At 47.4% G+C, this 27,056-nt stretch overlaps 1 long non-coding RNA gene across 1 annotated transcript; it reads right to left on the reverse strand.

Annotated features, from left to right (window-relative positions):
- Positions 1–16,672: 16,672 nt before the first annotated feature.
- Positions 16,673–17,489, reverse strand: LOC125756280 (uncharacterized). Its single transcript, XR_007414323.1, has 2 exons — positions 17,296–17,489; positions 16,673–16,891 (listed from the first exon to the last, which is right to left on the reverse strand). It is a non-coding gene; the product is annotated as an uncharacterized LOC125756280 (long non-coding RNA).
- Positions 17,490–27,056: the final 9,567 nt, after the last annotated feature.

Here is a 27,056-nt window from a genome sequence, read left to right on the forward strand (position 1 = left end):
GCTCGCGCATTCCCCGATAGCCTCCGTGGGGGTTTGTTTCACAGCGCGCCGCCAAGAGCGAACGAGTTCTTTCGCACACGCGTCCACAGCCTTTCGTTTTTTTATACCTCTCCCATATAAGGAGTGGGAGTCTACGTTGATGGATGAAGTGCCAAGACCGGTGTTACGAACTGGTAAGGCATTGCCGCGTTCATGGATACCCCCGGGTTGCGCTGCGCCGTCACCTCTCTCACTCTCTTGTGAACGGGAAAAGCCATGGAATCTGATTACTTGGACCACGAAGAAGACACCTCACTACTACACGAGCCTTCGTTTCGTCTTCTCACTCCTCCTTTTCGTCTATTTCCTAACCGTCCCTCCTCCTCGCGTGTTTCGCCTCTCGACCGCGATGACCACCAGAAGAGACCTCGTCGGGACTATTTATCAAGAGGGCACCTTTTGAAGAAGCCACGACCCCGCGAGATCGCCTTGTATCGTTCGCACCTAAACAGAGCGGGCGGTGATAAGGCCATGCACCTGATACTTGTGGTCTTTCACGCGTGTCGCGGCATCGCTTTTCTTTGTACATGTATCATACTTCTTGTCAGTTATCTTGTTTGTTAGATCGCTAATGAGTCGACCTTTTGGTGTTCCGTACTCGACAATTAAATGGACAGTGCTTAGATACCCAAAAGCGATAGACGGCTTGCATGGCGTTGATCCGCTGCTTCTTGCGGTACGTCCTCATCGAACGTCATGGAAACGAGCGAGCACGCTAATTGCGAAGTACAGTTGTACAAATAGCCTTGGCTCCTGAACTAAGCAAGGTTCTGCCTGCCCGGTGTTGCATAAGTCTCTTGCCAGACATGGGGGTCAATTGCAATTAGAAAATAATCGCGTTGTTGTCAGCAGCCCGCCGCTGTCGACCCTCTCTCTAGCAGTCACGTTGGTGGAAAAGTCGGAGGGCCTCGGGAAGCGGCATGGCGTGTTTTACTGCACCCCCCCCCCCTTAACTCATCTCCAGTGTCACGGGCCAACCACTGTCACTGCAAAGTACCAATACTTACGCAAAGCCGGGCAAAACATTTCCCTCAATGGGGACGTCAATTGACTTCCACGCAATCAACTGTGCAGCCCTCAGCTGTGACACACACACAAAAAAAAATTGCCGTCATGCTGATCGGCTATGTGATAGCTTGCACATGACATCATGGACGCGCAACATGGCGGCTTAGATGACGTCAATGGAGTGTACTCACGCGGCGATTCCCCTGCTTCAGTGCGATAACGGCGTCGCTGGAACGTTATTGGGCCTCCGTGCATGAATAATGAAGGAAACACCATGCGATTTACCGATAACACCAACGTGATATCACAAGGTTCGCGTCCCATCATGCTGTTTCACCAACGTGACTGTTTTAGTGACGTCATTGCAGACCATCTATAGCGCTTTCTTTGCTTATGCATAAAGATAATGGAAATAAGATAAAGTTCCTTATTTACGAGTTCACTCCAGTGGCATACACGTCATTTATGGCACATGAGACGCCAAGTTCCCACCCGGACGAATAAGGCTACCTATCTTCTTTCCTCGTGCCACGTATCGATTTACTGTCCCATAATTCTTCCGGGACGTGAATTGAAGACTTCAACTTGAGAAGACTGCTGCGGCGTGTTCACGTACTACGTCAACGCGACGCCACGCACGAAGCTTTCACCTTTTGCCTCAAGAATGTGCTTGCAGAGCAACGGGAACAAACTTCATGAAGCTGAAGCCGCCACTTACATTCGTCGTACTTGGTCATGCGTTCGTCAGTCGGCACAGGTTCACCGCAGCATGTTTGTAGACTTTGGCCTGGCTGTGGGCTTTGTCATATAGGGCGCACACAACACCCACAGTACATTGGCGATGTAGCATGTATAGCGTGACGTTGTAAGCACCACTGAATGAACGGCAGCAGAGGTAAACGTCAAGTTAGGGCGCGTTGCAAGGTGTACACTCTTTAGGGGAGTGAGGACACTTCTCGGCTTGATTGCGAGGCGCCATGGTACCATGCGGATGGTGCATCCATGGCGAGCGCCCGTCCGTCCCCTGACTGCGACGATTGTCGATCTATCGGCGGTACGACGAAGCCAACGAAGCTTCAAGAAAAAAAAAGAAGAACGGCTTTATCCACAGTTGCTACAGCAACCGGCGCTTCGCGGGATATCTGAAATGATTGAGTCGTGCGGCGAAAGTAGGTCATGTGGCGGACAGAAGAAAAACGCCTGCATCATGAGCGTCCCACAGCTGAATGCACACGCGCCTCAGATAAGACACGTGACAGCCTGTCACTGCGTTCTGTCTTCACAAGGAGCACCGATTGCTGTAGCAACGGCAGATAAAGTATTTTCTGTCTTGAAGTTTCGTCCTATACATCCGACAGAAAGGCACGCTGCCGTTGCTGAACTGACGGGCGCGCGATGTTGCTACATTATATGGACGATCGCGTCCAGAGAGTGTGCTAGCCTAAATGGCGTATAACTTACACCGTGGCTTAGGAAAGACAGCTAGTAACGACAGCAGCAGCTCGTAGGTCTTATGGCATATCCGGGTGGTCACTTGAGAGATACGACCGTGTTTGAAAGTGGTGAATTCAACGGCTTTAAAGCTCCACAGACGAGAACAAGCAGATATGCAAGTCCATGTGCGTCCTTCCTCGTCATGTACTGACCCGCTTATTTTAGTAGTAATGCTTAGTAGCTCTTTTGCAGCAATATTTCATGGACTCTGGACCGGTCTGAAACAAACACCCGAATGTACTATTAGCGGGTAAGTTCAGGGCATTGTACTGGTCGTGTAAATGTCTGCAGAGGGAAAGGCACCTAATGTAGACGCAATAAAAAAGCGGGCTCCCTGAACTTGTTCGCGCGTCACACGAGAATCGAACGCCGCTGCAAACGAGATACAAAAAAAAAAAAGATGCGCTTCGTCATGCATTCTTTTCGAAATGCCGCTTTTCACGCGGCGCTGTTTGATTTGTGACACCCGTATTCGCAAAAAAGCCTCGACTTGAAGTTCGTCCTTCCCTCGACCGTTTTAAGTAGAGCACCCGTTGAAATGACTCAGCATTTCTCGAGAATTTCTTTCGATTATCGCCCATGCGAAGTGTCCAATTTTTTCCCGAAGGGTGCTGCCATCGACATTTCTCGAGTCGAGGTGTGGGGCATCGGGGTTCGTTTTAGAATAAAGGAGTCTGCACGTCACCATTGAAGCCGCCGTGTTGTAGTATACCAGCAGGATGGGAAGCTATGGTCATGACGTCACGCGTTTGTCATTAGTACATATCATGTAGTTTTACGTAGTTATTAAGGCACAGTAGCCAACAATGTTTGTCACCGCGTCCTCATCACTTCGAGGCAACTCACCCGCAACAATGCACATTCACTTGACATGATGCTGACGTCAACCCGTCAAGCAGTGAAAATACGTTAAGAAGCCAAGGGCACTTGAAGAAGCTGCGCCCATGACGTCACGTGCAAGCCATCAATAGCCAGTTCTGGAAAATATGCACAGCAAGAGGCATATACACTTAAATCTCGATATAATGAACTGCAATGCAACGAAGTTCTCGATATGACGGAGTGTTTCACTTTTCATAACTTCATGTCCATAGAACACCATGTATTGCGGACCTTAATATAAGGATGCGCGTTAACCGTGATTTCGAAATACCGACGTCGCAGTGCTGCCCAAGAGGAACACTGAGGCGATAAATTGAAGCTTCTGTTCGGGCCAGTGGTCATATGGCCTACATAGTTGCACGTGGTTTTTGCGAACGCACATCCTCTATTACCGAAGCGCATTGGACCGGCATTTTTCCGGTTCACGCATGACGTTTGACCGCTGTGAAGAGGACTTCCTCGCCAGCTAAGCCTGAACCCACTCGCTGGATCACAGAGAAAATTGATTTTTTTTTCGTTTTAATCAAGATTTTTATTTTTATTTTTTGCTGCCGGTGTCTTACAAACAATCCCCCGATACTTCCCTTGCAAAAAAAAAAAAAGGAGAGAGAGTGACTTTGGCGACTATTCTTTGCTTAAAGGTAGAACTTCAATTTAACGAAGTTTCAATATAACGACGAAAATTGCCAATTTTACCGACTTCGCTATATGGAGTTTTCACGGAATACCGAAATTTCCATGGCTTGTCTGCGCCGGCGGGAAGACAACCTCCGAAGTTGCTTCAACTTGAACTCGACGCGAAACTTCCAACGTCCCTCTTTACTTTTTTTTTAATTTGCTATCGCACACGGCGACAAAGACGTCAGGCTCTGAGCAAACAACGTCCGCCGGCCACGCGTCGCGTGACCACTCTATACAAGCTATTGTCCCGCTTGACCAAACGCTGCAATACATCTCCAGCGTATATTTAATACACGATGCCCGCGCGCGCACTCCATGAAAATCGATGAAATATAGATCCGAGAGACCGCACGTATGTTTGGTGGTTGCTTGAGGCTTACTTAAAGGGCACACATGTATGTATGTACACCCGTGTCATGTTAGTCCGTATCTTCAATATAGATCCGTAATCGCCACCCCTACTCCTTTCAGCCTTGTTCCTGTGTTTATCGTGACTGTCCATTCCAATGGCGTAACAGGACCACGGCGACTTATTGAAAGCGGATCTCGGGAGTCGCATTGGCGATGACATGCCCCATAATCGATGCTTCTAAATGACGACGGTGAAAGAGACCTTTGTTCCTACGTTTGTTCTTCATTTAAACGCTAGCACGTAAGCAAGCGTGCAGCCATGCTGGCAAAAGCGGGGACGATCGAAGTACAAGGTGTGGCTGTGAGTCACGCCGTTGGTTGCACACAGTTCAAGAACACACACTGCGAACGCGCCATGTATTGTTTGCTGGCCGACACACAAGTCGGCGTTACGTGGGCTGTTTTGTTTGCCTGTCAGCCTGGTCTTCTGATCATGATTCTGTGTGTGTGTGTTTGAGGGGGGAGGGGGGAGGCGACGGGGAGTAGGAGTCGATGAAGTAAATATTACGATGACGAATACTAATGCTACACTTCCGCGGAGACGTATAGATTACTTGCTGCAGGTGTTATAGAAGGTATGGCTCTGATTAGAAGAGGGATCCTTTTGACTCCAAGCATTGTTCTTCAGTGCAAATATATGTTTTTTCTGTGCTGTTTCAAACTTTTTTTTTCTTTGCCATTTAAGGGCAAGTCTGTTGATTGGCGCTGAAGATGCTAGGTGTCGCACATTAAGACGGTTGCGGATAAGTTTCCTTTTCTTTTTTCTATTTTCTTTTTCTTGTTGTTGAAGAGCTGAATAGAACAGCCTAGCGCCTTCACATTCTAAGAAAAAGAAGAGCCTTAGACTCCTTTTTGTGAACGGGGAGGGGAGAGGTGAGGGGGAAAGGGGAGGGGAGATGGGAGTGGGGAGGAGAAGTGGAGAGGGTGTTGGGAAAGGGGAATGAGATGGGGAAAGGGAAGGGGAGAGGTGATGTGGAGAGGGAAAGGGGAGTTAGGGAGTGGAGAAGGTCTGCGCATGAGCAGTAAGGGTGGTCACGCCGCACACCACCACCACCACCACCGGATTGAACTCCGCTATAAGATGCTTCATATCTAAAAAAAAAATTTAAGCCAGTTCCACGCCTGTGAAATATGAGTAGACAGTGGAACTGGCAAGCAAGCGCCACCACGTGGCGAACGCAGGTTGCGGTCTTTCTTCGTATTTCTTCATAATCGTCTTCTTCTATCTTTCATCTTTCTTTATCTCCTTCCTATAGTTCCCTCTCCTCCTTTCCCTCCTTCTAGCCATCACATCAGCTCCTCACACACACTTCTCTTTCCCACCCCTTGCTGTACCCTACGGCACATGGCTATGCTTTTGCTTACCCTTTCACCTCCTCCTCTTCGTCCTCATTTCCCTTCTCCTCACCCTTGCATCAATCCTCATCCGCACTTCCATTTCCCATGACCTTGCTAAACTATGCTATACCAGACTATGCCATGCTGTACCCTCTCCCCTCTCCTTTCTTTCTTCCTTACCCTTCCCTTCCCTTCTCACCCTCTTTCTGTACTACACTATATACAATGCATGGCTATGCTATGACTAGGAGCTGCTTGAACATACCCGCTTAGTTTTTCTGGACAAGCAGCTCCTAGCATAGCATAACCATGCATAGTACGCAGGCCCGTAGCAGGAATTTTTTTCGGGGGGGGGGGGGGGACCCACTTGCTGAAAGCCTTGACTATTTGAGAAAAACGCCTATTTTCATTATTTATTTTCGGTAAAACACCATGTATCATAAAAATTTCGGGGGGAGGTCCGCCCCCCCCCCCTGGCTACGGGCCTGATAATATGGTAAAGAAGGGTGTGGAAAGGGAAGTGGTGTGAGGAGCAAAGTAAGGAGGAGAGGAGAGAGCAAAGCATAGCATAGCCTTGTATAGTATAGTATAGCAATTGGTGGGAAATGGAAGCGAGGACGAGGAGGAATGATGTGAAGGCAGTGAGGAGGGAAAGGAGGAGGGGAAGGCCATCAGCTCGCCTATTTTCTCAGTCTTCGAATCACTAGTTCGTAGCTGCCCCATCTTTTTTTTTTTTTTCGCTCACATGTATAAATCAAGTGGCATTCCGTTTCTTTCTTTATTATTTTCTTTTTCAGCGGTTGTCACACACTGCACCTCACAGATGGTACGTCTTTGACCGCATACACTTCATTCAAAATGTGCAGCACTTTTTCTTCTTTACCTCACTCTTTCCTTCTTTCTTCAAAGGTAGTGGGTTCGACCACAAGCTTACAATTTTCGTCTGTATTTTTAGACGTCTTCACTTTCGTCTATACGCTTACGTAGGTGAAGCCTCGCTCCATAGGCTTCCGCAGTGCATCATGTTCCTGGGACCAGCGTTACTGTATTGCACAAAAAACGATACAGAACAAATAAAAACTACACTTGGCCATTGTTCTGCTCAACTTGGCGCTTAGAGCTTCGGAACGAGGCCTGGAGTTGAAAGTTTGAAAGTTTCGCAGCTGTGATGGGTGGGGGAGGGGGAGTTTTCAGCTCTTCTCGCAAAAGCTACCTAAGCACACCTATGGCGCCACTGACGGAAATTGCGCGTAACACACCTCGGGGCAGTAAATAAACAGGTATAAAATCAAATAAATAATTAAGAAAGAAAAGTAAGGGAAACGGCCACGCCGCGGAACGCGGGGAGGTGGGAATATCCACGAAATACTTCCTCAAAAGAGCGGCGGCTCGCGTCTCCAAAAAATCAAGCGTCCAACAAATTTTTTTACCGCTCACACGTCCGCGAGCGAGCGCGTTAACTTCGCTTCGACACTTCTCACATCCGGGAACCGAGAGAAGACTTGGTCAATAACAAATAAAGCGTAACAAACAAATCATTTCTTTTTAAACGCGATTTTTGCCCGCCCAAACTTTTAATAAAACAAAAGCCCGCGCCTATAGCCGCGTCCACCTTCCTGCTCTCCCTTTTATACTCGCAACCTTTTCAAACAACTTTTTCTCTTCAATAGTGCAAAATAAAATGAAGGAATCTTGAGAACAATCGACTTTGGCGACGGAAGTGGGGGACATATTCTACAAGTTCCGGGTGTAACACGGTTGCAACAACTCGCTGTACGTATGTGTACGCACTCTGCACTTCTGACCGTCCCGGTGTTGCCAGAACGCGAAAAGCCCCTGCTAAACTTTTGGTATCCAGGCAGGCGACGAGGGCTGTCAACTCCACTCGGTTGTCAATTTAGAAAGACAAACACTGGGAAGGGTGGGGGGGGGGGGGGGGCTGAGGGCATTGCGTATACGCCATACGTCTTTCTGTGAATAAACGTGTTCGTATATTTTGTGTGTGCGCTGTTGTCGGGAATGAAGGAGAAGTTTATAGAACTTCGAGTTCTCTGCGTGAAAGCATCGGGCGCGCTGAAACACAGACGCGACGAGGATATGACTTCCTGCGTGAACTATATACAACTCAAGTGCGGATAGTTTGGGTCGTTGGTTGTACATACTTCGAGGAACAGCGCCAAGAAACGACAGGACAGCGCATGTGTGCGTCTTCTTCTGTATGTCCTGTCGATTTTTTGCGCTGTTCCTTGAGGTGTGCAGCAGAGCCCCCGGACCACTTCGCAAGAACTGACGCTGATGCGTTGACTTGTACGTACTTTCTGAGGTTGAAAGGCGCCGAGACGGGGACACGCGTGAGAAGCATGCACATATACAAGGTAAGTAGAGAGCCATACAGAACAAGATGTACAGCTGTGGCTGTACTGCAGCGCTTGCAACTATCCTGTTGTTTCGATGGGAAGGTTTTCTTCTTTAAAAAAAAAGTTATATATGTACTCGCGAATAGGAGCGAGTTTGGAAACAGGAATAAATGTAAGTTCAGGAAGAAGAATAAACAAACTAAAGACTGCAGGACGAGACGCTGGCTTTTAGGCGGAAAGTGTACATGGAAGCGTGCAAGGCGCTGTTTGCAATACACTGGTGTCTCAGTGGGAAAACTGCTGACTTCTTGGAAATAACTTGCCATTCTTTTTTTAAGAACGAGTAAGAGCACGAGACAATGAACAAGGGAGGGGTCGAACGGAGAGCTGACTGCCGGCTAGTGTCTTGCGCGGTTACTCGTTGTTCAGATAAAAAAGAAACAAAAGAAGCGTCGTTTATCAAACGGCCAAAAAGTTCGCACTCTGCGGCAATAACTCAACTAACGGTTGGAAAATTTTAGCGGAAGAACTTTGGAGCACAAGTCGAATAACAAGATGGGACAATGCTGGTTTTAGAGCAACCGAACTTGGTTCTTTTTGTTTTATGAAAAAAAAAGCGGTTCTATAGCAAACGAACCTTGTTTTTGGCCAAAAAGAACAAAGCAAAACAAAAACGTATAAACCCTACAGCACACTCGTGGCGCATGCGCGCGTGAACTACATTGCAAAAGAAGTCAAGTGAATTTAAGTACTGCAAGGGAACTTAATATTTTGGGCTGGACGAGTTGACGGTCAAATAGCGTGGTTATGATATTTTCTTACCTTCACGAAAGCTGTTCGAGATCAACTTCCGTTAGAACAGGTATTCTAAGTTGGGCGTATTTTGCTTAGTGTTATTATTATTATTATTATTATTATTATTATTATTATTATTATTATTATTATTATTATTATTATTATTATTATTATTATTATTGTGCGGAAAGGACTGGTAATACAGAGGAGTATTTTTTAAAATATTTAGTGCAATAACCTGTACTCATCCGTCCATTATTGTTTATTTTGCCGCTGCTCTATTCGGCTTTGCGTAGTTAATAACAAATTAATTTAACAGTGGATTATATGTACGGCACGTATATGGGTCTTGAAACTATCCTCTGCAGTCCCATTTTTATTTCACACATACAATACTAACAAAATCAGAGCTGCAGCGGCCTTTCGTTGACCACATGTCCACTGAAATGCACTATTTTACTCGTAATGTGTCACCGATTTTTTTTACTATGCTAATCCTGATGCCAAACCATCGTAACGACCGCAGTATAGTGTTCGCCGGGAGTCCCTTTAGGGGTATGTTGAAGCAAATGAAGAAAAAACTTCCAAATTCAACAATATCACGTGAGCTTATGGAAGGATTCGGCTTTTTATCTGCGAACTACGCTCTTTACGCCTCATGCAATAAAAGCATTTTTGAACGCCCTTAGAGACAGTAATGAAAAATTTTGAACAGAGGTTGTCGCTGGAGCTCCAGTGGCACCTCCTGTCCAAGGATTTTTCATCTCTTGAAGCTTCTATCTTCTCCTGAACTTCTTCTACCTCGTATGGATTTCCTTAGAGACAGGAGTCTCATAGAAGTGCTACAGCTATAGATGAGTGGTGTTCCTTTAACTTCATTCACTTTCTAATGCAGATATAACGGTGTTCTACCGAAGTCTAACAACTGTTCAAGTGCAGGCACGTTGTATACCATGTGTATCAGTCCTACACTCTATATATATAACTTCATTGTTATCCCGGTTAACCTAGAGAGACATTCTACGAGCCACGAACAAGGTGATAGCACCCATTCGCTTGCGCGTAGCCCGCGCTCATAGAGTGAGGCATCACTGCATTTTTTTTAATCGTACAGGTAGCACTCTGGAGTGGTATGCTATACGTCCATGGACTTGCCGCCAGTCAGACCTCTCTAGTATTCACTTAAGACTCTTTCCTCCATTCTCTCTGTATGCATGCGTTTTTATCGGAATATGTGATACTTAAGTGATGAAATGTTCGGGACCCTTTCCCCCTCTCTCTCTCCTTCGAGGTAGAGAAAAGAACACCAACGTGGCTCAAACAGTGTACGCATCGATCTAGCCACCCTTGCTCCCCAGAGGAGTGCACCGCGCGAGGGACAACAGTGTTCCGTTAAGCGCAGACTCCGGCTGGGCCACCCTATTGTCTCCCGCTGATAGCCTACAGCTCTTTCCGGTGTCCCGGCACTTTTCCCCCTTTCTCAGTCCCCTCCCCGTACGACAGCCAGCGTGCTCGAGCAAAAGGCTCGCTTGTTTGCACTCGCTTCTCGTCGAAGCGACGACGTTGTGTTGTGTGTGACGAGGAACGCGAGGCGAGTGTGGGCCAAAGTGTTTCGGTGCGGCGTCTCTGTCGTGTACCGTGTGGTGTGTGTGTGTTTGTGCGTGTGTGCTCTTTGGGAAAGAGGGAGAGAGTGGATAGAAAGTGTAGTAAGAGGGTTTCGTAGAACAAGAGGCCATACAAGCGAGAAGGGCCTGGGGCCGATCAAAGATTAAGTCCCGACCCTGGCTGGCTTCACGGGAATTGCTTCAATATGTTCCCCGGTTTGTTCCCCCGGGTGATAGGCTGGGGAGACGTTGACTGGCTCGTCGGAGTCGAGACGACTACGTCGACGGTTGAGTTAGACACAGCTAAGGCAAGGAGAAGTACGTGGGCCAACACGCTCTTCGTTTGAGGAGCCTGTCGCTGTCAACAGAGCCACGCCGCCTGTGACGCGTTCTTCGGTTCTATAGAAGGGCGACTACGTGTGTAGAGGAGTTTGTTCGGTGTAGGGAGATGCGTGGAAGGTGGCGTTGGCTTGGCCACGTACTGTACGTAACGTGGCTGTCTTCAGGCGGTGTTTTCTGGCGGTGGCCTGTGGCAGTTCTTTGACGCGACGACGAAAAGGGAAGACGTGCCTCATTTCAGGGTTGAGTGGAGCGTGTGTAAACAGCGTAAACAACGGGTGCGGAGAAATGGAACAAGACGGTTTATAGCTCCGAGAATAGTCTTTTTTTTTCAGCTTGTTTGATTATAACGCGACCAAGCTTTCCGCGTCATTCTCAGTCGAACATTTTGTCACTAACCTGCAAGTGGTACTGACCTGCAAGTGGGAATGACAGTATCGGCCTCTCCGATGTTTATCTGTCTCTCGGGCAGTAGCGAAGCCAGCAATTTTTTTGGGTGTGTGTGTGTGGGGGGGGGGGGGGGGGGGGGAGTTCTCATATGCATGTTCGTGTGTGTTTGTATGTGTGTGTGCGTGTACACATACACATGCAGAATTGGAAAATTTCGGAGGAGGGGAGCTTAACCCCACTGGCTACACCAGTGCTCTCTGAGGTGCTACAGTCAGGCGCTATCGTAATACGAGAAAAAAACTGTGCCTGGAAAAAGTTCATCAGAAGCATATATTGTTGCAATTATTGTATCAGTATTACTTAAATTAATGAATCTGCGCTGATACAATCCATGACTTGAGCAGTCATTTCAACTGCTCAAAATGACAAGGCACTCACTCCACGCTGAAATCCTTTCCTTCCGCCTCCGTCGGATGCGTAATGTGGTGCCATCCCCCTTTCTGGAACAAACTTTATAACCTTGCCTACTTGTCAGTACTAGATCTACATATGTGAAAAAAAAGAAACAACGGACAGCAATAAAGCAACCATGCGCCTAATTCCTCCCCATGGCGTTATGGACACATTCATTCACTCATTCATTTTTTCTTTCCTTCCTCTCACTTTCTTTCTTTATTATTAATTTATTTACTTCCAGTATATTCTTGTATCAGCTTGCAAAGACAAGCACAGAAGTGGCCACCTCCTAGCAGGGGCGTAGCCAGAAATTTTTTTCGGGGGGGGGGGTTCAACCATACTTTATGTATGTTCGTGCGTGCGTTTGTATGTGTGCGTGTATATATGCGCAAGCAAAATTGAAAAATTTCGGGTGGGGTTTGAGCCCCCCCAACCCCCCCCCCCCCCCTTGGCTACGCCCCTGTCCAAGCACATATTGAAGAGGTCGTTCTCAGTAATCTTCAAGCAGCTGTTTCATACCAATTCCTTCCATTGTACAGCGAGCACATATTTCGCCCAGCTGTTCCTCTGACGTCATCAAGATAACGGCAAGCTGATATACAAAATTCACCCTGTTCCCGACAATCTTCCATAGAATACCGTTTTATATAAAACTGCCTTTCTATCGCACCTTGAAGCCGCAAACATTCCTACAGCAAATGACTCTCTCCGTTTTAGTTCCTGAGATCTCGGCGTAAAACACGCATAGAGGAAAGCACCGCCCTCAAGTCCGACCGCATTGAAGATTCCAAGTGCCAACGGCCGCTTCTAACGACCTTAACACATGCCTGCTGTAGCCAAAACAAGAGAGCGCTGAACGACACAAGTAAAACCCTTCAATAGAACTTTCCAGCATAAATGCACATCAGTGTTGTTATACCGGTAGTCTTTCGCGTTCCTTCTCTTTGTTAAATCACACAAGAAAGGAAGAAAGAAAGAAAGAAAGTTTGCCGAAGCAAAAGGAAACGCGAGCGCTCCCTCGTACCCGCCTCCTACGTCTTAATCGGAACTCAATGGCTCCAAATTGCGTCCCGGGGACGGCGCCTCTTCCAATGGGCTTGCCGGGCCGTCGTTTAAGCCTCGTACCGCACACCGTGTTTATTATGCTGCGTGTACAAAATCCATGCGCAAGATTGTTACGCTGAGAGTGCCGTCTTCTTGCTTGTACAACTGCGCCGCTTCTTGCACCGTCATTCCTTTAAAGAGAGTCTAGTTCCCCGGATCTGCACCAGAGGGCGCACAGCCGGGTTACGTGCTCTGCCGTACATCACAAACACTCGTTTAGCGTTGTATGCATGTCGCCTAATGCGGCCGGCTTTGTTTCTTTTTCAAACGCGTAGCCCTTCAATGAAGTGGCGAACGGTCTCTCAATAAGGGCGCCTCTCGCTAAATCATCCCCGCCTCGCCACACACGAATACATCGGCACGCTATCTGCCTATTTGCGCGCGGGCGAGCGGCTAAGTGCGGGCCCGTGCTGATTGATTTAGCCGCAGCCATATGCAAACGCTGGTTGAACCTTTTCTTTCTTCATTTTTTTAGCGTTATGCTCTTGCACTGCTTTCTTTTATTTTTACTTATTTTTCTCTTTATTCCTCGTACGGCTGTTCCCGGTGTAAACCTTGAATCATTTCTTTGATTCGCGTGTCGTTACGCGCCCAAAGAAATACCGAAGAAGCAGAGGAAGAAAAGCCGAAGAAGCACACGACGTGGAACACCAAAAATTCAAAAGTGTATGCGTGTTTTTAGGGGGGGGGGGATTTGATGATTGCGTTGTCACAAGAAGCAGCTTGTGGAAGACGACGAATGCGTTGAAAGGAAGCTTTTTTTCTTCTTTTTTCATTGAATGTATATAAAGAGATGTTGGTTCTCTTCCCTTGCGTAATGGTTGCCGTCTCAAAGCAGTGAACAAACGCATAGGTATATAAATAGGCACATTGACGAGCACTCAGGCACTACAGTACCCAGTTCTTTAATACAAAAAAAAAGTGTTTATTCAAGGAAGTTCATAGAAAGCTATACAGTGAGATACAGAAAGAATTAGAGGTGCGAAGAAAATGAAAGAAAAGTAAGCACAAGAAAAGAGGGTGCACGCGCGTCCAACAATGACATGATTACGCGTTCTCAAAGTGGTGGAGGATAGCGACGACGCTATTCCTGTACAGATAAAACAAGAGACGGCTGCGTACAGCTATTGTCGCTTCGGAATGGGTTCGTGACTGCTTCACTTCTGCAAGGAAGGTGGACTTGTGTACTGGTGTGAGAGACAGACGCGGAGAAGCGAAAAAGAGGAAAAAAATATGTGTTGTTCAGCTCGAACATCCTGTCTCGTAAAGGGACACTAAAGAGAAACAATGAATCGGTTTAGATCGATACATTGTGCACTGAGAACTCTATTGTGGTTAATTTCGCCATCACAGGTTTATTAATAGAGGAGAAAATCAAGCTCAAGGTTTCATCTCCTCGCGTGACATCACGGATTTCAAAGTGTATCTGTCGTATTTTGGCGCCATTGACTGAACAAAATTACCCCAAAGTTTGTATGTTAAGTCTATGGCTCCCTCAGAGGACAATGTACTCCATTTTTACCGATTAGGAACTACGTAGTAGGCGCCGTCAAAACATGTGACGCCACGGCGAATGGTGCGGAAACTTCTAGGTGGTGTCGCCATCCACATTTGTTTTTGCGCGTTGTCTAGATTACTAAGCGTTTTCTCACAGCATGCGTGGTGTTTTTGGTGTCGTGAAAGAGTACTTTACTAATATGAGAAAAATGGTTTTGCTCTTTAGTGTCCCGTTAACGAATACAAAAAAAAAAAAATCACAGCATATCCACGAAGTGAATGATCATGACGAGTGGGCGAAGCTCCGGGGGATCAGTAACCGTGAATCCCCCCGTACCTTGCCCGCTCGATCATGCAAAGACGTGACAACACGTGTGTACAGTATATACAAGGTTGTTTACTAATCACACTGCGTATATGGTGTTGAGATGTGGGCGGCGTTTTCCTTTCATTATGATCGCCTTATGATCGGTGAAATATAAAGCCAAAGGTTTTGTATGCGTTCCAACCTGAAATTTGAGAAGACGAGGTCAATGCAAGTCCCTCTGATCGAGCCTGAAGGAAGTTCGGAGCTGGGCAGCCTTCTTTGTTTATCTTCCGTTTTCTATTTCTTCCCTCCTCTCTTTTTCTCTTTTCGATTTTTCTCTTTATTTATCTTTATTTCTATTTTTGTTCCTTTTTTTTATTTCTTTCTCTCTATTTCTCGCTTGCTTCCTCTTTTTAAATTCTTATGTGTGGTTTTATATGTGGCTATGATCATCATTAAGGCGCTCGAAGAACAAGAGGAAGAATACTTCTCTTTGGCACGAGCGCGAGAGCGAGCGCTTCCAGTACTAGCGTGGCTACAACGGACAACGGACAAGCCTCGACCCTAAGGAGCTTCGCCCCTAAAAATCTGGACTTTGGAGGCGACTTTAATCCCTGGCTTAGGTGCCAGGTAGCGGCACTCGGACGTCGTAGTTCGTGTGCACTGATGTATTCCTTGGGGTAACTGTATGTTTCGTCGCGCTGCCGCGGGGCGGATCTCTGAGGCCACGTAGAAAGAAGTGCGCGGTTCAGATCTGCTCCGCCAGGGGCCGCAATGATCCTAGCAGCTCTCAAGAAAAGCCGTCCGCCCTTTCAGTGAACTCCTTCGATTAATTTCCATTAATTAACCTTACTGGTAATTGGCCCTTATCTTAAGTAAACTTACGCGAGGAAATCATATGCATCCAATATAGCGTTCCACTTGAACAACAACCGTCGATTCTGTACCAGTTGTATTTTTTTAAACAAATTGTCTGAATATTCGGAAAACCGGAAGCAAGCGCTGGACCGGAAGTGCTCTGAAGAGAAACGAGACTGTCACTCGCTGCTCGAATTGGTCGCTCGTGGCGCTCAAGAAGCGCTCTTTTTAGGGAGTGTAACCAGGGGGAGGTTACTCCGTATACCTCCCATAGGACGTCTTAATTCATGACGTCAGCGCTGGCAGCGCCAAACGTCCCTTCAGTTACTATCCTGGCGGCTGGGATTCAGAAGCTCAAACTGCAGAATGGCGGCGCACACGGTATGCGTCGTCATGGCAACACCAGCCGCGCCTTGCACCTCCTCTCCTAGCTCTCTCGCAAGAGCCGTTTTTTATTCTCTTTGTTTTGTTTGCGTGCGCGTGCTGCGCAGCCTCCTCCCCCACTTTTTTTCATGAACCCGCTCGCCCGCCCGCTCGCGCGTGCTGCGCCGGCGTTTTTTTTTCTTTTTTGCATCCGCTTGCGCGTGCTGCGCCGCGCGTTCGTTGCGCGTTTGAATGTACGCAATTTGCAATCAAGCATTCTGAACACACTGCAGTCGTGCAGCATGTGCCAGAACGCAAAAGAATGAATTGCACTCACAACACAAAATATCTTTGGTCTCGTTTTATTGTCCTCGTTTCCGAAAATCAACATTTTCATCAAATGTGGTGCGACAGAGGTTCAGGAGATTAACAGAAGTGATGAACAGGAGATTCACATAGACGTGTTCATGACCACTAAACAACACAAAAGGTATCGGCAAAGTTAAGAACTTAAAGAAGAGTGGAATAAACAAACAGCATAACATTAGGGCACATAATAAAAAACAATTTTTATACTGACAAAAGTGCAGAAGAGCTTCTGATATATGCGCACGATATTGCACAAAATTATCATAACTAACAAAATTGAACATTCACTGCAATGCAAAAACAATGAAAGCAGTTGAATACCTAAAAATAGAATAATCATGTAAAGATCATTTTAAAGATGTGAAAACGAACTCCACATATACCACAACTAATATTGGCCGCACTTTATTGACTACATTTCCAAAAACGTTGATTTTCATAAAACTAGTGATGATAAACGCGAAGAAAATGAACAGATGGTATCGGAGGATTCATGGCATCTCTTCTTGAAATGCGCCGATTCTGCAATTCTTCAGCTTTTCTCTGGGCGCACCAATCAGCTGTTTGGCGTTCCGGAGTACTTTAAAAACGCTTCCGCCCTGAAGAAAAGGAACAAGTTCCAATCAGATGAAGAGCGCCGTCGACTCGTGCAAAAGTGAATTCGTTTGTTCGTCTCAGAGCAACACAAGTTTTTATACATTTACCTACAGCCTTAGAAACGCGGTTATAGGCGATGGCGAGTAATTAACCGGAGATAAATGCAAAGCACACATTCAAGCACGCGGTTCTGTGAGAGTTGTAAGCCTGTAACTATATAGTTACGTCGCATGGGCTTCATGTCCGCTGCTTGTTCGTATAACGATTTAAACGCAGCATCGTGCCCTTTTCGAATAAGTCATTTTTGAAAACAATAACTGTAGCCCCACTGCAGAGAACAGCTACTCGGTATGGACGTCAATTCAAACTGACACAATGAAAGCCGCAACTCAAAGGGCACGCTCACCTGTTGTTCTTTTGGGGGCCGGCACATATATTCCGGGACGTGTTCTGGAAGTATTCGAACAACAAAGCACTATGCACGAACATCCCGAGTCGTAAAACATCGCGTCGCACAAGCACACAGCGAGCGCGCACCGTCAAACGGACGAGCGACGACGGCTAACGCACGCCTTACCAACGCCAGACACGAAACTTTCCAACGGATTTCAAAGTCGGCGGCGCCAGCAAGGCGGCGGAAAGCGCGCCTCCCGGGGGAGAGGGAGTTGATCCCGCCAGAGAGGGGGTTGAGGAGAGTTGGGAGAAAAGAGACGGAACGCAGATTTTAACTCTGATCCCACTCCATAGATGGCGGGTCAATTTGCCATACCAGTCACGTGGGTTTCTTTCACTAGCCTGGTGTAACATTAATTTAAGTACAAGCACAAAAATTAGACGTGAGCTACTGCAACATTTTTACGTGGCGCTTTCGTGCCCTATTCGGTAAGTAAGAATTGGGGCACGTATACCCAAATAAAGACTCAAAGCGTAGGCAAGCTAGGAAGCCCATGACAGGAGGAACAAAGAAAAGAGCTATTACGCGATTAAATGGCTTTGAATCGCGGGTGCTTCGTCCACAGGAAAGTCTGTAGGTTCGCGGCCAACACCTTCATCGCAAGAGCGGGCATTAACTGCTTTCCGGAAATTTAGCGGTACTGTGCTGTTTTCTGCTATTTCTCGTTTTGAGCCACGTCGCTCCTAGTACTACCAGTGCTACCTAAAGTCCCTCTAGTGCTACCAGGGCGACTTATTTTCTTTCCCATACTCCCATTTACCATACCAGGGAGCACAAAATTAGGCATCGTGGTGTCTCTTTTAGATGCGAAGCATCTTATAGCGGAGTTCAATCCGGTGGTGGTGTGCGGCGTGACCACCCTTACTGCGCATGCGCAAACCCTCTCCACTTAATCTCTCCCCTTTCCCCCTCACCAATCCCCCTCTGAAACGCGGGCTCTACATGCCGAAACACTGCTTCGCATCGCCTCATGGTCCCCTTTAGCGGTAGATGGTGTCATTTTTTATTTAATTTAGCACTGGGAGGTAATTGAAAACCACCCTTGCAAATATGTATCCAAGGGGCAGTGTTGCCAGTTCCGCTTATAATAAGCGGATTTGGGCTTTCTTTTCTTTTTTTTGCCGAGTCGCTTGCAGAATTTTCTAGTCGCTTGTCGCACTTTTTGGGCTTATTTGCATTCTTCCAGGAAATGTAGTTATTTTAGTGATCATCACGGTCACCAATAGCGTGATCGTCGATGATTCTGAGTAGTTGAGCTTGAAGACAAACATACATTGAGGGAATCAACAAGTAACGTTAATCATGTATACTAGCAAACGTGCATTCAACCGAATGGAGACTACCCTGGAGACAATGTTAAAAAGTAAATATGTGCTTTCGTTCATAGTTGCGCATATTGTCGCTGTACAAGATAATTGAAGTGATTTTTTTCAACTCCCCTTCGTATCTGAGTGATATTTTCATTATAATTAAACCTATTTTCAAGAAGGGGAAAATCCCTTAAGTTACCGCGCCTTTTGGTCTTCTGATTGTCGATGATTATTTGCTTGTTAGCTCGGTAGCATCTGGCAACTCTGCCAAGGGGGCACAAAGCGAGACGATCATTATCGCTGTCAGCAGCCATATATAACTACTGAAAAATACCGACAGGTTCCATTCATTTTGGGATTCGATGTAATGAGCAACAATAGGCGAACAGCAGCCTATATCGCATTTTTTTTATTGCTTGTAGCCAGGCGTTGCGAGGTGGACCGACATCTTTGTGCACTTTCAGTGGTTATGGCTATACCACGGGCTTACCAGGCACGTTTACTACGCTCTCACCGAAAGGGTATCTTATGTTACGACGTAACGTCGGAACTCGCGTTAGAGCACAGATGCCCCTTTCATCGAAACGAACTGCACGCTACAGTGTGACGATGGGCATATCGTAATAAGCAGAGGTTATTGGCGTACTCCTCCGTGCTCTAGCGATGGTTGATTATAGCATGGTGAGATTATGGTGAGTCACAGTTCATATGTAATGTTTATTACATTATTATGAAAGCAGACAGTCAACAATGCAACCACATCTGACGTTGCCCCGACATCACGCCTGCAAAGGGTTTGTTTTCTCGACGCAGTTCTGAGCCCTGGCACGGCTCTAGGCGTGACTGCCACACAGAATGTCTTTGTTGGATTCTAATTTTTTTCTTTGCGCCCACCTGATTTTCCGCTCGCCAGCAACGTTGCCCACGCCGGCACCGGATTCTCTACAACACAGGCTCCTTAAAGCTATCGCGTTAATGCTTCCAAAGTCTGTCATCACTATTCGTGGGTTGATATAAGTGTGAATCACCTGTGGCTCATGGTCGCATTCCACGGTTGTAACCGACTATATATAGTACTCAGTAGTCGGTCACAACCTAACAATAAGTGTAAGTCCCGCCCACTGCCACCGTCTTACCAATACAGAATTTGTATAGATGCCCTATCCAATCACATTTCCTCATCAAGCATCCTTGACTTATTTCAAGCATCAAGCATCCTTGACATCAAGCATCCTTGACTTATTTCAGGTAAGTGATTTTCACATAAAGACACATGTTCGTGTCGCTGGTTTTCGGCCAACTGGAACTTCCTGCCCAATGCCAGCAAATATTCCGACGCCACTGCTCAGCCAAACATCATATTCTAAGTATGGACGACGAACCTTATATTTTTATAAGCGTGGTAGTTACATTTGCATAGAAAAATAACTTGCGCAGATCATGCGCTTTCATTACCGCGCAGCTCTCCCCGCTATCACACTAACGCAGAGTTCGGGAAGATCCGGTGCTGCTAATTTCGCTATAGCTGTGACTTCACTATATCCATGTTCGCTGCAGCCGGCTCCGCTACTAGATGTTAATCCTGCAATACTTTCGCCGTTCGTGCACTTATATCCCCCGACTCTCCCCACGTTATCGCACGATCGCGAGCAGAATTTGGGAAGGCCCAGTGCTGCTAGCTTCGCTATAGCCGTAACTTCGCTATATGCATGTTCTCTGCAACGGGTGTGCTAATCCTATACAACACCTGCGCAGGCCGTGCACTTTCATCCCCCGACTCTTGGCACGTTATTGCACTAACGAAAACAGAATTTGGGAAGATCTCGGGCTGCTGCTGCTAACTTCCCTGTATCCATGTCCGCAGCAAAGTTCGCCGCTAGTACTAGAGTGCTAATCCTACAACTAGAGTGCTAACCCTTCATTACCCCCCTCCCCCCCTCCCCAGGTTATCAAAATAATAATAAATGTTGGGGTTTAACCTCCCCAAAATCCTCCCCCCCCCCCCCGCTTATCGCGCTAACGCAAACAATATTGGGGAAGAGCCGGTGCAGCTTGCTTCGCTACAGCCGAAAATTCGCTACACGCAGATTCATTGCAGTAAGCGTCGACACTCGATCGCCAGTCGTGCAACGCGTGTGCGATCGCACGTTTCTACGTCTCTAACTTCGCGCACGAAGACAAAATGGCGGTGGGGGAATATTGAGCGCCAATCCATAAACCAACCACAGTATTAGGGAAGCACACGCCATTTATCCCTTTTCTTTTTCAATCTCTCATTTTTCTCCCGCTCTTTTTTTTTTTTTCGGTAACCATCCAACGTTTAGGTGTATCAGACCGAACATCGTTGCCCAAGAACAGTATAAGCGTGCCGTGCGTGTTATCCCTCCATACATCTGCGAACTACTTGCTTCAATAGAAACCACACGTGGATCATTTCCCTCCTCCTCTCCCGCCCTCTCCGTGTATCATACGTGTACGCTGGCCGGTGAGTGATTTGGCAGGCATGCAAGTACGCATATATACTCCGCTCCTTTTTTTTTCTCGGTGCCAGCGTTGCATATCCCTAAAATTTTTGTTTCACTGTGCGAGGGAATACGGGGATTTCGACACCTGGCAATTAGGGAGGAGCTCTCGCGTGCCTCGGCTTCAAAAAAAAAAGTTTTTTTGCTTACTTCTTTTTTCTCCTCTTCCACTTCAATACCTCTCCAACCCCAAAACGCTCCGTTAAAGATTTCATAGCGGGTACCCTTTGTATGTAAGCGCGCGTTTTTGTATCAATAAAAACAACCATGTATTCCAACCTCCCCACGTATCAGAGTGTGTCGTCCCTATAAAGCTAACCTAAACTTCGGTGCAGGCATTATATATATATAATGGATCGGACGCGGGGCTCCCTAATTACCCCCTGAAGTAGAACGCCGCAATGCATATCGGGAATAGATTACGGGACGGGTAATTGTTTTCGCATAGAGAGCGTTTTCGAAACACCTCATCTAGGTTTGGGAGGCGGGGTTCCTCTCCTGTCGAGAAACAAATCCCCAGGTTTAAGCACGCTACAAGGCGCTTTGCTATGTTCGTTTGTGCGCTCGCTGTTTTCCTTGTAATCATTTAATTTGCCTTCGCAGCGCGTCGCTCTTCGTGTTTTTTTTTCTTCGTTGATGGGGTGGCCGTGGCGTTTTCCTGAAGAGACGGTTTAGTAATGTCCTTTTCTTTTGTTTTAATCCGTGTGGTTAGTGTTTTTTCTTTATGATTAATAATAGTAATAATAACCTTTAGGCATCTCACCCTTTTCAATAATCACCTGTTTAATAATAGTGTTCGTTGGGAATTTACGTCCCCAAAACCACAGTTTGTTTATGAGAGACGCCGTAGCTCCATGGAGGGCTCCGGAAATTTCCACCACCTGGGCATCCTTAACGTGCTTTAAAGCACACGGGCCTCTATAGTATTTTGCCTGCATCGAAATGCGGGCGCCGCGGTTGGGATTCGAACCCTCCACTACTACCTCTTTGAGAGCACAGGAGAATAGCATTACCGCAGTCATATCGAACATCTCAAATACATTTAATTTAGGCGGCTGCGCGATCTCTGAGGTGAGGCCTCATTCTGGTATGTCCGAGTTAATTATACAGACAACGAATTGTAAAGGCATGCGTCACGTAGTTTGCCCTCAGTGACTGCCTGCCTTCCACGCAAGAAGCCGGTTCAGTGATTTACACCACATCGAGGCGACTGCGTGCAATGAACGCTCACTACACGTATTTTATAAACAGGTAACGTCTGGAAACAATTCTGTGCTTTCTCTGTGTCCAATATTAGTATCTAACTGTAAAATGTTCTCTCTTATCGAACTTACTTTAAATAAATGTCGAGGAGAGCTCCCGCGTGCTGTTTTCAGAGCGCCGACAGCCAAACCTATAAGGAGAGTGCTGGCATTCATTATACACAGCACACGAGCAAGGCTCCTCCGAGAGAGGGCGACTTCTCCTCCCCAAATTTTTCAGGACAATCTCAAGTCCTTCCTTAAAAATCCTCAAAGTCTCGGTAAATTTTAGTGGAGATCAAGTCATCAATGCCCATCTCGATGTGTTACTCTCGTCGGTAGCACGATGCGCTTATATTGTAATTAAGCTATCATTTAGATCAACACAGCAAAAAAAATAATAAAATAAAAAATTGCGCAGCTCGGACTATAGTGGCGCAAGGCTGGAACCAAAATCGGCGCTGGGGCCATTCCGTATTTCTCTTTGTTTCCTCCTCTCTGTTTTTTCATATCGCTCTTTTGTCTCTGTTTCTATTCCTTCTTATTTCTCTCTAGCCATTCCTTTCTGTCTATTTCTCGCTATCTCTATCTTTTTCTTCTCTTTCTTTCTCTCTCTCTCCTCTATTTCTTACGTCCGCTTTCTTTCTGTATCTCAGTCGATTGTATTGGACCCGCCCGAAAAGCTTTCCGCACCCAATGTGGTTTTGCAAAGCCTCCGGGATCGGAGGAATTGGAAGCTTTACGCACACATAGCTTTGCAGTGCCTCCGCGATCGGCCCACCTTTGACCAAGCGTCGATGACACGCGATGACGTCACACACTTTGGCAACCTGTGACGTCGCGACTGGCGTCATTACATGGAGATTTCTTTTGCATCACTCTTGCTGAAACCCCCGACGCCAACGGTCATTTTTCGCGTTTGACGAGGCATCTAAGGCTTTCGCCTTAAAACCTCGTGTGATCTGTAAGCGAGCACCACTCGAAAAGGGCATGTTTCCGAAAAATTACACCATCTCCCGCTAAGGGGGACCATGACGCGATGCGAAGCCGGAACACTTGCACGATCGCGTTACGTTGGCGTTCGTTGGACATGCTACCGACCTCGCGTCGTGGAACGCGAAGAAGAACGCTACGCGCGTCGTGTCTTCCCTTTAGCCTGGCCGTTAATTCTTACAGGGCGAGCGGGGAACGCGGTCGACAGGCGCTCATCGCGGCGTTGCGCAGGAGAGAATGAGGCACGCGAGTGGGGGAGGGGGGGCGTAGGAAAGGAGGGGGGGGAGGATGCGCATGCGCAGTAAGGGTGGTCACGCCGCACACCGGATTGAACTCTGCCATAAGCTGCTTCGCATCTAATTAAACGGGTGGTCCACCGCTGGCTTCTCTTTGGCCGGTACACTCTAAGCCGAAAAGGACTAAAATGGGGTATGGCATTGGTCCTTCAGGGCTCTAAATGGGCTGCCACAGATTTTGAACCATTTTTGGGCCAACTGCGAGAGTAACCACGGGGGTTCAACTTTTACTCTCCAGCACTTACTCCAGTTGGTTTAAATGTTGGTCCCCGGAGAATGCTCCAGAGGGTCTAACAGTTGAACCGTCTGGACTAACCGAGAAAAAAAAAAGATGGCGATTCTTCGCCATGTCGGCCTCATTCTTGGTATTTCCAACTGAATCAGCATTGAATGATGCAGTATTGACAGCACGTGCACAATTATACAACCACACACAACCGAAATGTAACCATTGCAATCGAAACACCACACACAGCTACCACCCGCGCTACACAGCCGAAAACCAACCATCGGCTATATATAGGCACAGTATCTTGACCTCCCATGTAGTCCCGGTGGCAGACTTCTGTTCGGCGTAATAAAACAATAAACTTTCGCAGCGTACGTGTAAACTTACGTGGGCTCAATGGTAGCACCGCAACACACCGATCTTTTAATATGAACCCGCAGTATGTTTAACCCCCTTTCAGTCAGTGAATTCGCATTATCAGCTGGTACTCTATCGTGTCGGCCGAACCAGCGTTAGCAATGCTGCACAAGTCCGTAAAATGCACTTATGCACACACAAACATACAAGCGGCACTTATGCAGGAACGCCGGCGAAGCAGTGAGGCGCCCCGCCGATGCCGGCTTCTTGCCGACAACGTCGCTAGGCCTTTACGAGGAGCACGGCTATGAGCTAAACGACCGCTGGCGATCACAACGTGCGTCTCCTGTGCAATTTTCGTCGTCGTTATTTTACATACAAATGAAAAATAGATGTCCGCTGTCGGCGGCGTCTTACGGAGTGATGTAGATATATGTATACCTACAACGACGAGACGGCGCGCAGGCACGGTTCTTTCACCGTGATCGTGAGTCGCTCGCTGTACACCGCCGGCCACACGTTGATTCGTATCGGCACTCGCCTTCACGCTAGACGTTTGACAACAGTTGTCGCATGGAGAGACAGACACAGATTGAACTGTGCTTTATTCCACAAGACATTATTCTCTGTGAAACAAATTCTACGCAACGTTTCTTTCACCTGCACCGGCAACGAACTCGCACCGGCCGCCGGCCGGCTTGGTGCCGACGACGTAGCGAAGCCTACTTCGCTATGGTACATCGTGCCCATTTTGCGACGCTCCAATCAGCGACGTAACTGTCACACACCTATTGTGGACATGCACGGGTCTACAATTAAGCCGTCGTCGTCACCTACGTGCAACAGGCCTCAGGCCTGGCCGACCACCCGACCTTGACCGCTGGATTAGTGGACCTCACCACCGCTCGTTACTGGACTTCATACACGAAGCAAATTTATATGTGTATTTCTGAATAAATATTATGCCTAAGGGCAGACTTTCGAAAAAAAAAAAGTATCGCTTCGTATATATAGTTGTAGCCGGTTACTCTGCGGGAATACAACCGCTGGCGAACACCTTACTTTTGTTAGCGCTGGCAGTGTACTTCGTAGTTCTTCCTAATTCGGCACATTGAAGCGAGTTATCCGCGGTGTCCGGGCTCGAAGGCTTACACTTGTTTGGGTCCGGCAGCTCGATCGGGAAGAAACGTGGGTCAGCGCGCTCGCTCGCTGTGTGCGCCGGTGCGAGTTGAACTTGACTCTCATAACTGCTTCTATTTGTTGTAACAGTGCTTCGCTTTCACTCTGGCGTGTAACCGATATAACTCGTGATCGTGCTAGCCGACAGGGCCGAGAAGTGCAGCGCGGCAGCGGGCGATCGGTGCGCATGCAGTTACACCCCCCGTTGGTCCCCTTCTTGCCGGGCGTTTGCGCACGACACGCACTGCCTCGCATTTACACCCTGTTGGACGAACCGTTGATCCTTTGGTTTAACGACTGCAGTTAGTCCAATTTTGCCCAGTTTTGGCTTAGAGTGTAGGGCAATGCGAGAGCTTCCAGTCCCCGACATTCTTGCGTTTAGAACAAAACGCGAAATATTAAGTTCCATTCTCTGTCTTACTATGGGAGAAACCCTCCACAGCGTGCTCGACTGATCCCTGTGACTCATCCAAAATATGGTCACTGTGCCAGAGTTGAAAGTGTCGTTGCCTTAACGTCAAGCTTTGTGGCGTTGCTGGTTACTCTGGTTAAGGTCGCAGTTTTTCCGCGTTTATACGTGTTCGTCACTGCCTTATCGGCGCGAGTGTCAGCAGTTAAAGGCGCTGTTGATGTCCGCGGACGCCTTTAATCCAAATATCGCGAAAGCTGTAAGTCACTTCTAATAATGGCACTATGTCGCTAACAACTCTATAGCTTAAATTCCTACTTCTCTGTCAAACTTCTTATATTAAGGCGAAAGCCTGAGATGCCTCATCAAACGCGCCAAGTGACCGTCGGCGCCAACACGAGCGATGAGAAAAATAATCATCGCACGACGACGTCACAGTGACGTCGCAGGCCACTAAAACGTGGCGCCACATGAGGACATCATCACACGACACCGTCGCTTGGTCAAAGATGGGCCGATCCTGGAGCCACTGCAAAACCACGTGAAGTGCAGAAAGCTTCCATTGCCTCCGATCCCGGAGGCGGTACAAAACCACGTTGGGTGCAGAAAGCTTTGAAGAAGGAGGGGGGGGGGGGGGGGAGATGAGATTAATAGCATCGGCACAGAAGAAAAAAGAAGAGGAAGATGGCTTTCGTCTTCGTGTCGTCAAAGGCGAATGCTTAAAGGACCGTGCTAATTTTTGTTTGAAACGCACCGCAAAGCTTCTTTCGCAGCAGCCTAATGCCTTTTCAAAAGTTCTAAAATTGTTAGTTTCGAGCGCGTAGAAAAAAAATGAAAAAGCCACAGCTGATGATTTTTTGCATCATTCGTGTTGACGCCGGCGCCAGCGGTGGTCTGTAGAGTGTGACTCACTTGGAACAAGAAAAGAAGGACCGAGGAATGAAGAAGCGAGACGCGCGCTCCAGGCTGGTCGTCACATCACAAAAGCTTCCAGACTGCTATATACGGCGTGCCCTTTAGAGGTACTCTATGTGAAGGTGGGGGGTGGGAGTAATTGCTCCCAATCGAACGCCTCTCGGGCACCACCGGCATTTTGTTCGCGAAACAACCTCGCGAGTCGTGCACGTGCGGGTCGTGAAAGCAAAACACATAATATAGCGTGTACGCGTCATGGCGG

The sequence above is a fragment of the Rhipicephalus sanguineus genome, chromosome 11 (genome assembly GCF_013339695.2).
Source record: "Rhipicephalus sanguineus isolate Rsan-2018 chromosome 11, BIME_Rsan_1.4, whole genome shotgun sequence".
Lineage (NCBI taxonomy): Eukaryota > Metazoa > Arthropoda > Arachnida > Ixodida > Ixodidae > Rhipicephalus > Rhipicephalus sanguineus.